Genomic DNA, 16,195 nt, shown 5'->3' on the forward strand with positions numbered 1-16,195 from the left:
AAACCCCAAACAAAAATACAAAAAATGCAGTACATAAACCCACAGACAACAATGAAACAATAAAACTGTGATCCAAACTGCAATAACACCATCGACCAATCAGGGCTCCAGCACATCATGACCCAAAGGCCCAGGGAAAGATGCAGGTCTTGACCACCTTTCTAAAAACCAACAGGATCGAGGCCAACTGAAGGAAGGTGGTTCCATAGAATAGGGGCTGACATCGAGAAGGCACATCTCCTGGTTTGCAGAAGATGGCATTGTTTCAGCGAAGGGAGTTAGAGTGCGCCCTCCTATTCAAGTACAGTGGGGCAAAAAAGTATTTAGTCAGCCACCAATTGTGCAAGTTCTCCCACTTAAAAAGATGAGAGAGGCCTGTAATTTTCATCATAGGTATCCCTCAACTATGAGAGACAAAATGGGGGAAAAAATCCAGAAAAACACATTGTCTGATTTTTAAAGAATTTATTTGCAAATCATGATGGAAAATAAGTATTTGGTCACCTACAAACAAGCAAGATGTCTGACTCTCACAGACCTGTAACTACTTCTTTAAGAGGCTCCTCTGTCCTCCACTCGTTACCTGTAATAATGGCACCTGTTTGACCTTGTTATCAGTATAAAAGACACCTGTCCACAACCTCAAACAGTTACACTCCAAACTCCACTATGGCCAAGACCAAAGAGCTGTCGAAGGACACCAGAAACAAAATTGTAGACCTGCACCAGGCTGGGAAGATTGAATCTGCAATAGGCAAGCAGCTTGGTGTGAAGAAATCAACTATGGGAGCAATAATTAGAAAATGGAAGACATACAAGACCACTGATAATCTCCCTTGATCTGGGGCTCCATGCAAGATCTCACCCTGTGGGGTCAAAATGATCACAAGAACGGTGAGCAAAAATCCCAGAACCACACGGGGGGACCTAGTGAATGACCTGCAGAGAGCTGGGACCAAAGTAACAAAGGCTACCATCAGTAACACACTATGCCGCCAGGGACTCAAATCCTGCAGTGCCAGATGTGTCCCCCTGCTTAAGCCAGTACATGTCCGGGCCCGTCTGAAGTTTGCTAGAGAGCATTTGGATGATCCAGAAGAGGATTGGGAGAATGTCATATGGTCAGATGAAACCAAAGTAGAACGTTTTGGTCTAAACTCAACTCGTTGTGTTTGGAGGAGAGAGAATGCTGAGTTGCATCCAAAGAACACCATACCTACTGTGAAGCATGGGGGTGGAAACATCATGCTTTGGGGCTGTTTTTCTGCAAAGGGACCAGGACGACGTAAAGGAAAGAATGAATGGGGCCATGTATCGTGAGATTTTGAGTGAACACCTCCTTCCATCAGCAAAGGCATTGAAGATGAAACGTGGCTGGGTCTTTCAGCATGACAATGATCCCAAACACACCGCCCGGGCAACAAAGGAGTGGCTTCGTAAGAAGCATTTCAAGGTCCTGGAGTGACCTAGCCAGTCTCCAGATCTCAACCCCATGGAAAACCTTTGGAGGGAGTTGAAAGTCCGTGTTGCCCAGCAACAGCCCCAAAACATCACTGCTCTAGAGGAGATCTGCATGGAGGAATGGGCCAAAATACCAGCAACAGTGTGTGAACACCTTGTGAAGACTTACAGAAAACGTTTGGCCTCTGTCATTGCCAACAAAGGATATATAACAAAGTATTGAGATGAACTTTTGATATTGACCAAATACTTATTTTCCACCATGATTTGCAAATAAATTCTTTAAAAATCAGACAATGTGATTTTCTAGATTTTTTTCCCCATTTTGTCTCTCATAGTTGAGGTATACCTATGATGAAAATTACAGGCCTCTCTCATCTTCTTAAGTGGGAGAACTTGCACAATTGGTGGCTGACTAAATACTTTTTTGCCCCACTGTATGTGGTGTTTTGTTAATGATGTTGGACTCAACCTGTGGGGCTTTGTTAATGTTGCACTTAGAAAGTTTGCAACAAATGGGAAATAAAGTATTTTAAAGGCAACTACTTCTTTTCCTTCCTTGAAGACTGGGGTACATAGAAGATGACTTGTGGGCCATGCGTGATTCCTGAAAACTGCTTTCTGTGTATGCTCATATACAGACTCAGAGGACAGATCCAAGACCTAATGCACCCCTTGGGCTCCAAGCATTGTGGATCTATGCTTTAAGAAGGTCAGGCTGATGAATATGAGAACATGAATATTTTTGTGAGATAAGGCTGATATAAAATGGCTGGATTTACACAGAACTCTAACCCCTAACCCCTGGTTAATCCCCCTCCTCCTCCTCCTCCTCCTCCATTTGCATACCATCCTATACCCAAAGTACATTACAGCTTAATATGAATAGCCAAGCTGTGAACAGTTATAGGATTTTTAATGTGTGTTTGTGTTTTGTCTGTGTGTTTTTTAAAAAAACTAAAAATCTCTTTTGGAGGCTATAATTGGAAACAAAAGTCTATCAAGGAAGGAACTTCCTAAGTTATTCTGTTTTCCAAACACTCTATCCTCTTTCTCTGTCATTCCTCCACTTAAATGTGTAGGCTCCTAATCTTGTTTTTCAGTACATTTGGCAGACTTTCCATGATAATATTTGTGCCTCTTCTGTGTACCATATCATCTTCCCCTGAAGATGGGCTCTGAATTCAGGATTTGTTTATCCAATATTCTCTCTTTTGGCAATACTAGATCACATTTATCTCCATCCTGGAGGCATACACTGATAATTAGCAAGGAGCACTGTTTTGATTCAAATCATCTACTGACCTTGAAGCAAACGTGAGCTTTGAATTATTCCATTGATCAAAACATTATGGAGAGGAGGTGAATATTCTGAATTTGGCTTTGGAAAGCCTGACAAACCTTGGATTTGCAACCTATTGGGAAAGTAATCTTCCTAATTTTCAAACTTAACTTCTTAATAACCTGGCTTTGTTTAGGATAGGACTTGCCAATTTTAACTTGGAAACAGAAGCTTAACTCCAAAGCATCTAGTAACACAAGAGATGGAACATTGATAACTACTTTTTTCATGCTTAGTCCTATTGTCTACCTCCTCCTGGACAGGGGACAATTATGGATCCACAAAAGAGTTGCTAGAAATTAACTTCTAATTTTTTTTTTCTTGGCATTATTTGCCTTGGATCAATGGTATCCACAACCAACCATAAAGATCCAAAAATAATGTGAGTGGTGATATCATCACACAGATACTGCCATTGTGTAGTGGCAGTCTCAATATCTGAGACAAATACTTAAGTTACAACATTTGCCTCCCTGGATATCTAGCAGCAACATTTTTTTTTTTTTTTACAGAACAGCACATTTTTATTGGAGAAATAAAGATTCAGAATTACTTGTAGTTTGATCTCAAATATTTTCTAAACCGGGACTAGAACCCTGGATTCTTTGGAAACAGTGACAGCTGCCTACCCAAGTGCCCTCACCCCCAATTTTGAGGTTTTCTAGGTAGCCCTACTCTGAAACTGTAAAGAGGTATTGGGTTGGGACCCATTTTTTTTTTTTAACTTTCAGTGCATGCACCTTGAAATTGCACAAAGGGAACATGAAATTGTGGCTAGTAAGTTCACTGAAACATTTGGGGAGAAGTCTGCCTTGAATTAAATTTTTCCCAATGGCAAGTTCTCTCATTCAAATGCACCTGATTGCTGTTCCTCAAAATCCTTCTCAGTTCCAGTGCTAAATCTTTACTGAACAGATTTTTGATTAGCACCAGGTTGTTTGATGCCCTAGAGAGCGTCTGCTTAATGTTCTTCCCCAAGAAATCAGAACCCTTGCTGGGCAGAGATTCTTCTAAGTTGAAAATGCAGAGAATTAGATTGTTAAGCTTGGTATGGTTAAATAAGATTTCTCCACTTTCCCAACCAAGAATAAGGGTCAGGATTGGGTGACGGGTGAGATTTATTTATTTTTCAAATTTGTATATGCTGTCTGTCTCACTATACAAGTGACTCTAGGCAGCGTTACAGATAAAAAAACTATAAAATCCTAGAAAAATATATACGTTAAAAAACTACAAAAGGTTAAAAATTAAGATAAAAAATTAAAATTACAGTGCTAACTAAAAAAGCAGAGGGAGCATTCTCAGGCTACCAGCCACCCCCAGTGCTGTGAACCCCCGTTGGGTCCCCATGCAAGTTGGCAGATCCAGGTCTTAATGCCCTTTCGGAAGGCCAACAGAATGGGGGCCAGTCTCACCTCAGGGGGCAAGATATTCCAGAGGGTGGGAGCCATTGCAGAAGAGGCTGTCCTCCTGGACCCCACCAGTCAAAACTCTCTAGGTGACAGGGTCCATAACATAACCTTCCTGCCGGACCAGGTGGGATGGGTCGATGTAATGGGGATGAGACAGTTCCTCAGATAACCTGGGCCCATGCCATGAAGGGCTTTAAAGGTCATAACCAACACCTTGAATTGGACCCAGAAGCAGACTGGTACCCAATGCAGCTCACGCAGCAGAGGTGTTACATGTGCAGTTTTCATGTACAGTATGCTGTCAGTTTTGTGAAAGAAGCTTTTGATATTTCTTCGAACGGTGTACCTATAAACAAATTTACAGGGTTAGCAGATGGCTGGGAAGCACACAGAGAAGATGTAAATTGTATAATAGTGTTAATCTCCAGAAGCAACCCCCCTTGCTCCCAGTTGCATGGTGTATCTTGACCTTAAGCAAGCCACCCATTGAAATGACTAATTTATTTGAGCCATCTGCTTGAATAAACCTGACCATTTGCTTCCTTTACATGGCTTGGGACTATGCAGGATGTGATGGACACCCTTTTGGAGGAGCCAGCTGAAGGGGAGAGTCCTCGCTGCTTTCGTCTTGCTCTAGGCAGTGGTGGCAGAGAAGTATGTAAACAGATGTCACACAGCGAGGTACAGTGCCCATTGAGACTTGTGGACATAACTTTTTTGCCAGAGTTTAAGAGATTGTTTGATATGTACACGCTTGCTTTTGAGTGCTAGGAAGTATTTTAGTAGCCTCCACATTGGTTCTCCTGGTTCTCTTTCTCTTTGTTTTAGAAATGGAAGATTGAGTGATTAGCGAGCCTCTTCAGGTGGCTCTCGTCCCAGAAGCTAAGTAAATAACCATGCTTTCTCCTCAGTTGCAATCTGCTGCAAGTACTACTACAACTCAGAGGGATTCAGTAAGAACTGATATGGAGATACTGGACTTGGACCAGGAGTTCATCCTCAGTTATAGAAGCTCACTGGGTGACTTTTGAACCAGTCTTTATCTGTAATAAGCCCAGTTTACTTCACAGGGTTTGGTGATGGGGATCAAATGAAGAGAAGCTGCCTTGAGTTCCTAAAAGAAAAGCAGAATAGAAAAGAAAACCAGCAAATAAGTACATGAAAACCTGTACAATTTTGTGGGGCACCTGGTCGCTCACCAAACTTCTAATAAGTGGAATTGTATTGAAGCTGCCTTGGGCTGCAGGAGTCAGTTATGGAAGCTTGTCTAGCTCCTTAAAAGGACTGCATATGCATTCTTAGCTTGCCACAGTTGTGCTGGGTTTGTTTGTTTTTTTGTGATGGTGGGCAGGTAGAATAGGGAAGTGCCAGTCAGATCAGGAGGAAGATAGGTGTTTGATTGTAAACACTGCTTAAGACAAAGCAGGGTCAACTTGTTACTCAAAAAATGTGAAACTCTCACCCTGAAGACTGATTTCTGTGTTCTGTGATAGTGGCAGTAACTTCTCTTTTTCAGTGTAGGTCAAGTTTAAAAAAAAAAAAAAGGCAGCAGATTATTTTTGCAATACATAGGATTATTTTTTTCATTTTGATCTGCCACTCCTGTGGACAGAATTTCCGTAAGTTTTATTACATTATTTTCCTCTTCGTAGTACAGTGATAGAGGAAGCTTCATCCTTTCCATTATTGCCTTACTAAAAGGCTCAGTTTGTTAATTAGGAAGTGACCCAGGGACAGTGGTGTCGCCAGTATAAGACTTTGGGGTAGAAGTCCTAAGATTAATTCAGAAGAGGATGCCCAAATAATTTTGGGGTAAGCAAAGTAATTCATCTTGCTGCACAAGAGGGGCCTCAAAAGATAATTACATTCAGGGTTTAGAATGATCTAATTATATTACTGCTTAGAGAATCTGAAATGATTACTGTTCCTTCCAGAATAATAGACATTTTAGCTCTGCCTTAACTCTAGGTCTAGTTGTATAACTCAGCCCTTTTAAAATAGTATCCTCGCTTACTACTCAGTACATTTAATGAAATATAAAGCATGACGTTGGTGGTGCTTCTTGGAAATATAGGAGTGATTAGATAGCCTGACTGAGCACTGCTGATTTTAATTCATAGCTACATTAATATAATTCTTTGAAACTGCTGCTTGCTTAACCTCTTCATTCCTTCAGGATTTATAAGGCACATTAATCAAATCGGCTTTCTTCCCTCTTTTGTACATATCCTGTGGGTTATTTGGATTGTCCAGCTAGAGTGAAAATATTTGAAAGGTTTTCTCGTGAGAGAGAAAAATAGGGCTTGTTACTAAAATAGTCCAAACTCAATTTTATTGTCCCTTTCGCTACAGTCAGACCCTGCAGCTTTTGACCGGGACAAAGAACATGATGGGAAAAGTCTCAAGTGCATGGGTGTCTGTGGGTGTCAAATAGTGAATTGTGCATGATGTGCAAATGCTGAGTGAGACACACACACATACACATCCAGAGTTGCTTTGGGTCAGATGGGTGGCTATATACATGTAATACACACACACACACACATATGCATACATACTGGTGCCGGGATGCAAGTATTTAATGGCAGCATTTGTGTAATGATTTTGCTACGCTCATTGTAATTTGGCATCATTGACATTTGCTGTGAATATCACGTGTGTAATATTTTCATGTTAGGCTGTAATTTAAAGTATAGGAGGAAGACAGCTGGTTACCATCTGCCTGAGTGTTTGTGTGCCTGTGTGTATTTGCACATATATCTTGAAGCATTTGTTGGTTTGTACTGGTTTGGTTTGGCCTAAGCATGGGCCTTTCCATCCCTGAGAGAATCCAAGAATCAAATGGACTGATTCTGAGTGGGCTCTGTGGCAAAAACATGGCATAGTAAGCAGTTCTGGCCATTTAGAGTAAATTGGAGAGAAGTGAAGAACATTGCTGATTTTTGCATTTATTTGTCTGTTTGTCTGACATATTTATATGGCTGCCCATCCCCCAAAGCCCTCTGCATGTACAGACAAACTTCTTTTACAAACAGATTATATTGGGCGCTTTTGAAATATTACAAACTCATGAACAGATGTGATTGTGGATTTTATTTTAATTAATTAATTACATTAATTACATTGCTTACTGTCCAGATTTGAGTTTGCCGAGGGCAACTTACAATAAGTTAGAATAAGAGGTAACAATTTTAATTGCTGAATGATAATTAAACATGCAGTGTATATACAATAAAAGCAGTCAAGTTGAGGTTCTCACATTAAGCTAAGCCATAAATCATGGTCTGTAATTGAGAATGGTTTTGGCTTACAAACAGCATTATTTAGTGTAATGTGTGGATATAGTTACTGTGATATTACGTGTATTTGCTTAATCATAGTTTGCTGCATAAACCACAGTGACCAGAGATAAATATTTGGTGAGACCCAAATTTATTGTTTACCATCAGTAAATTACAGTGGATCATAGTGTAAGCCAAAACAAAACAGTGTTATGACCATATATGGACCAAGATATTACATTCAGTTTTATTAAACTTTTTCTCTTACTGCATTTGAACATCAGAAATTATCAGTTCTCTGAATTTGCAAATATGGACATACCCAGTAAAACTTTTATGTGAAGTTCCAAGGTACAAAGCCTCAGTTGAGGTTGCTGGTGATGACAGTGGTAGAAATAATAACTTTAATTCCTAATGATTAAATGGCCATGGCCATGTAGTTTTCTTTGGTGATAATAGAGCAAGTAGTTTGTCAGTGCCTTTTTCAAGATTTTTTTCCCAAGTTTCTAGACTAGTCTTGTTAATCTTGAGATTTTCTATTGGTCTCCCATCCATGTACTAACAAGGCTCAGCTTCCTTTTTTTTGAACTCACCCAAAGTCAACTATTTGCTGCCACCTGCCAAAAGCCAGTGAGAAGAACCCAAGAATTCTGCCTACCTCACATAACCACCCTGAAGTTCAAGACATAATATTATAATATAATATAATATAATATAATATAATATAATATAATATAATATAATATAGAGCCTACAAAAGATGTGAGGACAAGTCCCTGCACCTCCAGTGCAAGGATTTAGGTGAAAACAAATCCTGGGTTCCTTTGAAAGGGGGAAGTTTGGTTGGCTGCATTGATCTATCTCGAGAGTCTTGGAACTAGTGAAGTGCTGGATAAACATGAGCTTGCAAAAGTTATCCAGATTTGGATAGGTTAGCTCTGCACTCAAGGTCTGGACAGCTAATGTACGCAAAGTATTGCCTGCGTTTTCATTCATTCCAGTGTAAGAAATTATTATTATTATTATTTATTATTATTATTATTTATTGGATTTTTCCCCCGCCCATCTCCCCCACAATAGGGGACTCTGGGCGGCTTACAAAGACATTAAAACTATAAATATATATAAAATACATAATATATATGGAATTAAAACAATACTAAAAAAGGAAAATCATGTTGTACATGTTGTACAGATGGTTATTTTGGTATTACATAGTGCTCAGGGATTCCAAAGCATATACTGTAGCTCTTTTTAGTGATTAGTAATAAAATGATACGTGCCTGACTTTGCCTGCTGGATTGATTTTAGTTGTTGGTCTTAGTGCTAGAAAAGCTTTGATGTAATTACTACTCAAACTGAATTTAGTTCCTTTCATGCTGTATCCAAATATGATTCTCTTTTTATTATGACAAGAGAGAGGCATTATGTTCAATTAGTGGGTCAGAAATAAACATTGACCAGGTGGTGTAATTTGAATGGTTCTTTTGAAAATTCTGTTGAGAGAACATCAGATTGAAATACCAGTTTTTCTGTTCTGGCTACAGATACACCCATAGCTTTGACCACATCTTTTAGCCTTCACAGATTTCTTGGTTTGCAATATTGCTGTCTCAATTTATGTAGGGTACAGTGGTTAGAGAGCAGACTAGGGCTGCAGGGAACTCCTCAGTCATGAAGTTCACTTGGGAATTTAGCGATTTAGTCACTGCCTCTAATGTACCTCATGTATGAGATTATTTTCATGTACTGTTTTCATAAAGTGATTATAATGTTTGAGAATTCTAATTTCCAAGCTATTTGGAAACAGAGAAGCATATCTGTATCTCATGAAGTGTGGCTTGGCTCATTTTCTAGGACTGTCTGTACTCCAACCACTTAGTATGCTGTATTATGTTATGTTTGCAGCTCTAAATGCACAATAATCTCTGTAAATGAGGCATACTACAGGTATTCCTCATTTAGCGACCACAGTTGGGCAACTGTCATTAAGTGAAGTGGTCACTAAATGAAAAATCATGTGACCGCAACTATGCTTACAAGTTTACTTCAACTTTCCTTTGCTTTACAGACCTGCAAAGAGTTGCCCAGAGTCGCTCTGCAATGAGCAGGGCGGTGACAAATTTGAAATATTAGAAGGATGGACGGATGGATGGATGGATTGGTTGTAAAGTTACTTTTTCATCACCAGTGTAACAGTGAACAGTCACTGTCCGAGGCAGTTGCTAAGTGAGGACTACGTGTAGAACGTTTTGACAGGTCTTGTATGTAGGCTCATGCCCCTCTCCCATCTTAGTACTGCTTATGTACAAGAAATACCTACCTGCAAATGGTTTATATGTGTGGTTCCTTTCTCTTGCCTTTTCTTTAGAAAGCTGCAGAGTAAGGGGCATTGGTAGAAGACATTGGTTCTTAATGATTCAGTCATAAAGCTAATTTGGATTATTTGACAGCATCTGGCTTTAAACAAAAAAAGTGATTAGTTGGTGATTCAGCTTGACAGTAAGGAATCCTGAGCAGAATTTTATATTACACAACTTCTTAAAACACACCTGCAAAGTAAAGCATAGCAGTCCAGTGCAGTTTTTTCTCTCACCAAATCATCTGCCATATTGTTTCCATAACTGAATCATCTGAAGATTTAGCTAAACACAGAAAGTTTAAACAAGTTCTAAGCATCTTTTATGTTATTTCTTAGGATGGGAGTGAGAAAAAGTCCTACAGTAGAACTGTTGGCAACTGCACTGTTACTTGTAATTGAGCATTTGGGTGGCTGGGAGAACCAGGTAGAAAGAACAATGGATGAGTCTTGATAGAGACGTAATTATGGGTGCCTGCCCTAACATATACTAACTTTACTATTAATTTAGGAGTTTCCGGTCCCAATTCAGGCCCTTCAATAAAAGACTGCTCCCTGAAGAGCAGGTTTCACTGATGGGTTCCACCATTAAAAAGACTCTTTCTTGCCTTTTCTCGTCTTCTTCAACAAATAAAATTCTGAAGCAGCCACACTCTATATGCCAGCTCTTTAAAACTGACAACAAGGGAAATTGGTCTGATTGACAAAGTAAAACACATTTGAGTCAGTTTCTACAGGATTTGGGAAATCTTCAGTACAGGAAGATTTGCAACTTCTCACTGTTTTTTTTTTTTTTTTTGCAAAACTCACCCACATTTAGACTTTCTTTGACCAGCTGTAGCTCCATTATGTCTCCTTATTTGTAGCCGATGGAGCAGTAATGAAAATATTCTGAAGTTCTAGTCTGTTTAGGTGAATTTAATATCATGTTGATTAATATTATAAACAGCAAATATCTTTTAATGCTCAAACGAAGAGCTATGTTAAAATATGGGCTTTCTGCTTTCCTTTATAACATAGGTTATTTTTAATGGTTAAGCTTTTCTTTTTACTGTTTTTGGAAGGACAAATAGATACATATGTAAAGAGGGGCAACTCTGGGAAAGATATTGCAATGTGTTGCACATACCACACAGCAACATGGATTTTCCAAGTCTACATTTCATAGGGACCCAAAACCGGTTCTGGATCTCCAAAAATGTGTGCCTGTGGTGAAAATATTTTCAAATACTTACTTGTTACAATCACATATTGTACATATGTACCTTTTAAAATGGGGGTGGTGATAGAAATTGAGAAGCTTTTGGACTTCAGCTCCCATCAGTTGTGATCATTGGACATGCTGACTCTGCTGATGGGAGTCAGAGACAATTACATTTAAACAGCCAGAAATTCCCCATCTTTTTACAAGTGTACAGGTAGTCCTCGCTTAACAACCCTAATTGGGACCGGAAACTCTGCTGCTAAGTGGAGTGGCTGCTAAGTGGGAAATCACATGATCACAACTGTGCTTTCTGACTGGAAAGAGACAAGACTAGTCAGTTTCACACTGTCAGTTTTTGTTTGCCTCCTAACCACTCCCTCACCCTTTGGAATGCTCCAGTGCTTGCTTACTGTCTTGTACGCATCGAAAGCAGTGCAATGTGTTGAAAGAGATTTTCAGTGCGTTGAAGGAGATTTCAAGAGGGTAAGCTGTTTGCTCTTCTACACATCAAGAGCAACATAATTGCACTGGCAGCCCGGGACTGGTTGCTCTCGATGTGTAGAAGAGCAAACAACTTACTCTCTAGAAATCTCTTTCTTTCCAATCTCCCTGCCCGGGGCGGGGGGAGCAAGTGATTTCTGTACGTGATCTCTCCTTTGCCTGACCCTTCCCCCTCCCCTCCTGCGAGAGCAGAGATTGGAGAGGGATTTCAAGAGAGTAAGCTGTTTGCTCTTCTACACACCGAAAGCAATGCAGTTGTGCTGGCAGCAGGAAAGAGCTAGGCAAAGGAGAGATGGCCTACAGAAATTGCTTGCTCCCCCCCCCCCCCCCACACAGAGCAGGGAGATTGGAAAGAAGGATATTTCAAGAGAGTACTGTAAGCTATTTGTGTGGCGTGCCCACGGCTCCCAGCCCTGAGCTGCCGGTGCGATTGCATTGCTTTTGATGTGCAGAAGAGCAAACAGCTTACTTTCATACAATCCCTTTCTCTCTAATCAATCTACTCTGCAAGGGGGGGGGGGAAGCAAAAAGCAAAAAGCAATGGCAATCACATGACTAAGGGATGCTGCAAAGGGCATAAATGGGCTGTAAAGCTATTTTTTTCAGCATCTATTTTTCAGCACTGCTGTAACTTTGAATGGTTGCTGAATAAGGACTACTTGTAATGTGAAAAGAGGTTTTATTATTATGTTAAAACTTTTTCCACAGTCTTTTAGAGCATGTCTGGTGTATTTTTGCACATGTATGTTCATAGTATTTTATGATTTTAGTATGTTACTCAACAGATTAGACAATATGAAACAATACAAGAAAGATAAATCTCCCAATCCCTTTCAGAATGTTATTTTAAATCTTTTTTTAATGCACAAAGAGCTAAAAATATATTTAATGTCCTGTTAGTATCATTTTAGAAGCTGTACAAGCTTTTGAAACAGATAATCTTTATATCAAATTTGTCTCTATTGCATTTTGACTTCCATTTAAACTTTCTAAAGACATATTCGTCTGGCAAAAAGGAAATATTTTGATATGTATTGTATATCCGATTAATCATATTAGTATATCTCACAGGAAATAATAGTTGCCCATATGACACAGTTGTGCATTCCATGACCTGGAATTAATTTCTAAAAACGGTAAGCTGCAATTCCCTGAAGTGGTTTCTTTAAGAGGGCTCTGTCCAGACCAAGAAACAGAGCCTGTTTCAAAATGCAAATCTCTCCAACCATTGGTCAATGTTATTGTGGCTTTGGGAATTTGTGGGCTAGGAGGAGATGAATGTAAAATGGGATTCTGTCCTAACTCTGTCTCAGATAAATAAGTATCTTCAAAAAAACACAAACCTACAATACATTCATAGATATTTTAGTACATGCCACTCTAAGAGTGCATAGGATAACCATGATATTAAATAGGATACAGATAAATCAAGTTGGCTTCCGTGAAATGCAGCAATTTGGGACCAAACTGAAGACACAAAAGAAATACGTTGCTTTTAGAAATATGTACACCATGGTTTTAATGGAACATGTCTGTATCCCTGTTAATATCTATAGCCGTCAATGACTCTGGCATTTTTAGAATGGAATATATAAAAAGACAGGTCTCTGCCTTATTAGCTTATACATAATTTTCAGCAGAAAAAGGAGAGCTTTGGCTAACCATGCACCTCACTAAGTTTGGACCAATCACTGTCACTCAGTCCAGTCTATTTCATAGAGTATTTCTTATAAAGATCAATAAGAAGAGAGCCCTCTCCCATGAGGGATGGGCACAGGCAAGGAAGAAAATATACATATAAATGCAGATTTTCAAACATGCAAATACTTATATAAATATAAAATTGTTTCCATTTGGGATGAAACTAAGGTACTGTTAAACCACTGTTTTTCAAAGTTGGCAACTTTAAGATGGGTGGACTTCAACTCCCAGCATACTGGCTGGGGAATTCTGGGCATTGAAGTCCACACATTTTAAAGTGGTCAACTTTGAAAAACACAGTGCTAAACTAAAGACCAAAGAGAGTGCTCTAAAGTGGAACTGAAAGAAGAGAAAAGTAAATTTGAAAGGATTTTTCATGCAAAAAAGAAAAAGAACAAAGGAGGAAAATAGAGTTATTTAAGAGAGCAAAATATAGGAGATTTGGAGCAGTGAAGGTCAGAAGCAGAAAGACACTGGAAGATGAGAGCAGTATTTATTTATTTATTTTATTTATTTATATTTCAAATTTGGCCACCGCCCTTCTCACTAGAAAGTGACTCTGGGTGGTTTACAGTAAAAACAAAACAAAAATTAAAATACAATAAAAATACAATAAAAACCATACTCCTACATAACCAAAATAGGCAGGACTGTATTTAAAGCTGTATACAGCCACAGTGTACACTGTATATACAGATACTATATGCATTGAATACAGATTGAAGCTGCAATCCTGTAGTCACTTATCTAGGATAGACCATGGAACTCAGTCTTCTTAATATTCAGTGAGACAAATACTAAATTTTACTCTTTCATAGATTGTAACAGTCGCACTGATTTCAGTGGTAGAAAATCTAGTTTGTATAGATCTGTTTACTCTAGATCTAAATCAAAGTGTTCATGCTTGCTTGCTTGATTTTTTAAAGCATTTATACAGCCATACAGCTTAAAACCAAACTCCTGGTGGCTTACACTCCAACAGTAAAACCAATATATTCAGTTAAATAAAAAACAATAAAACCCAAACCAGGAAAAACAGAAAAACCTGGTATCGCAACCATACATTGCTGATGAAACCCATCACATTCTCCTCCTGCTATGACTTCACCCTGTACCAGCACCTGGGGGAAGAGCCAGGACATGAATGCTTTCTGGAAGATTAAAAGGGTGAGAGCCTATTGGATCTCCGGGGAAGGGTGTTCCATAGGGCAGGGGCTGTGATGGAAACAGCAAGCTTCTGAGGACCCACCAGGCAACAGTGTTTAAGGTAAGGGACCTGGAGCACACCTACCCATCTGCTCTGGCTGGATGGGCAGATACCCTCAGGGAGAGGCGGTCCTGCAGATAATCTGGTCCCATGCCACGTAGGGTTTTAAAGGTAATAACCAGCACCTTGAATTGCACCTGAAAGGAAACTGGGAGCCAGTGCAGCTTGTGCAGCAGGGGTGAACGTAGGAGTGCCCGACACTGCATGTACCACTGCATTCTGTATTTTTATATATTTTTGTTAAAGATCTTTTTAGAGTAAAAACCATACAAATTTAAAGAAGAAGAAGAAAAGAAAAGTGATAAGTAAGTAAGAAATAAAGGAGAAAAGGGAGAAAAGGGAAAGGGAAAAAAAGATATAAAGAAAGTGTCTTCCAGTCTTCTTTACAACAGTTATAAATCCTCTCTCTCTATAGTTCATGCGCTGCTGCATTCTGGACCAGTTGTAACTTGTGAGTAGCTTCAAGGGCAATCCCATGTAGAGTGCATTGAAGTAATCCAAACAGGAAATGACCAAGGCATGAGTGACTATGAGCAAGGCCTCCCAGTCCAGGAAAGAGCACAACAAGATGAAGAATATTCAGTCCACCTCAGATATAATGCACGTTTGGAAAATGCAAAAGTGGATATAATTTCCAGATCTTTAATAGCTGTGTAAAAAAAAAGAAATTTGTAGCTGGTACTAGTTTATCATGAAAGCTATAAATCTGCACAATTTTTTTTCTTCTGCACAATTATTCATAGTTCAGGAGCCCTGTCCTCTTTTGCACTTGATCACAGTTATTTTATTATTTCCGTATCTATTTCATCTGTCTGCATATAGCATCCTTCTGTGATCTAGGTGCCCTCTGGATATGCTGACTTCAGTTCCCAGGATTTCACAGCAGAATGATCTTGGTGAGAATTCTGGAAGTTGAAGGACACATCTGGAGGACACCAAGGTTGGAGAAAGGCTGACATATAGTGCCTAATGTAATTAACAATAATAATAAAATATGGTAAAATATTTCAAAAAAATTAAACCTTTTGTTGAAGAACATTATTTTTAGTAAGATGAAGATACAGTCACCAGATAAAAGCAACCACATGCATTAAAGCTTTGTTGTTGTTGTTGTTTAGTCGTTAAGTCGTGTCCGACTCTTCGTGACCCCATGAACCATATTGCGCCAGGCCTTCCTGTCCTTCACTGCCTCCCTGAGTTTGCTCAGTTTCATGCTCATTGCTTCAGTGATGCTATCTAACCATCTCATCCTCTGCCGTCCTCTTCTCCTTTTGCCTTCAATCTTTCCCAGCATCAGGGTCTTCTCCAAAGAGATCTCTCTTCGCATTAGGTGGCCAAAGTATCTGAGCTTGAGCTTCATTATCGATCCTTCCAATGAGCAATCAGGGTTGATTTCCTTTAAGATTGACTGGTTTGACCTCCTAGCAGTCCAGGGGACTCTCAAGAGTCTTCTCCAGCACCACAGTTCAAAGGCATCAATTCTTCGGCGCTCGGCCTTTTTTATGGTCCAGCTCTCACAGCCACACATTACTACTGGAGCATTAAAGCTTAATCAGGCTTAAATAGATCCCTGGAGTGCCAAGGATTTTGGTGGGGGAGGGGGCAATGACCTCTAGTAGCTACTGGACACTGATTTTTTAAAACTCCTGCTAACTATAGATAGAATC

At 39.4% G+C, this 16,195-nt stretch overlaps 1 protein-coding gene across 3 annotated transcripts in view; it reads left to right on the forward strand.

Moving 5' to 3' along the window:
• Positions 1-16,195, forward strand: part of CCDC85A (coiled-coil domain containing 85A) — a 154,792-nt gene that overhangs the window by 25,297 nt on the left and 113,300 nt on the right. The window lies entirely within an intron of this gene.

The sequence above is a fragment of the Python bivittatus genome, unplaced genomic scaffold (genome assembly GCF_059951505.1).
Source record: "Python bivittatus isolate LINGU-HERP-01145 unplaced genomic scaffold, Pbiv_v1 ctg000020_np1212, whole genome shotgun sequence".
NCBI lineage: Eukaryota > Metazoa > Chordata > Lepidosauria > Squamata > Pythonidae > Python > Python bivittatus.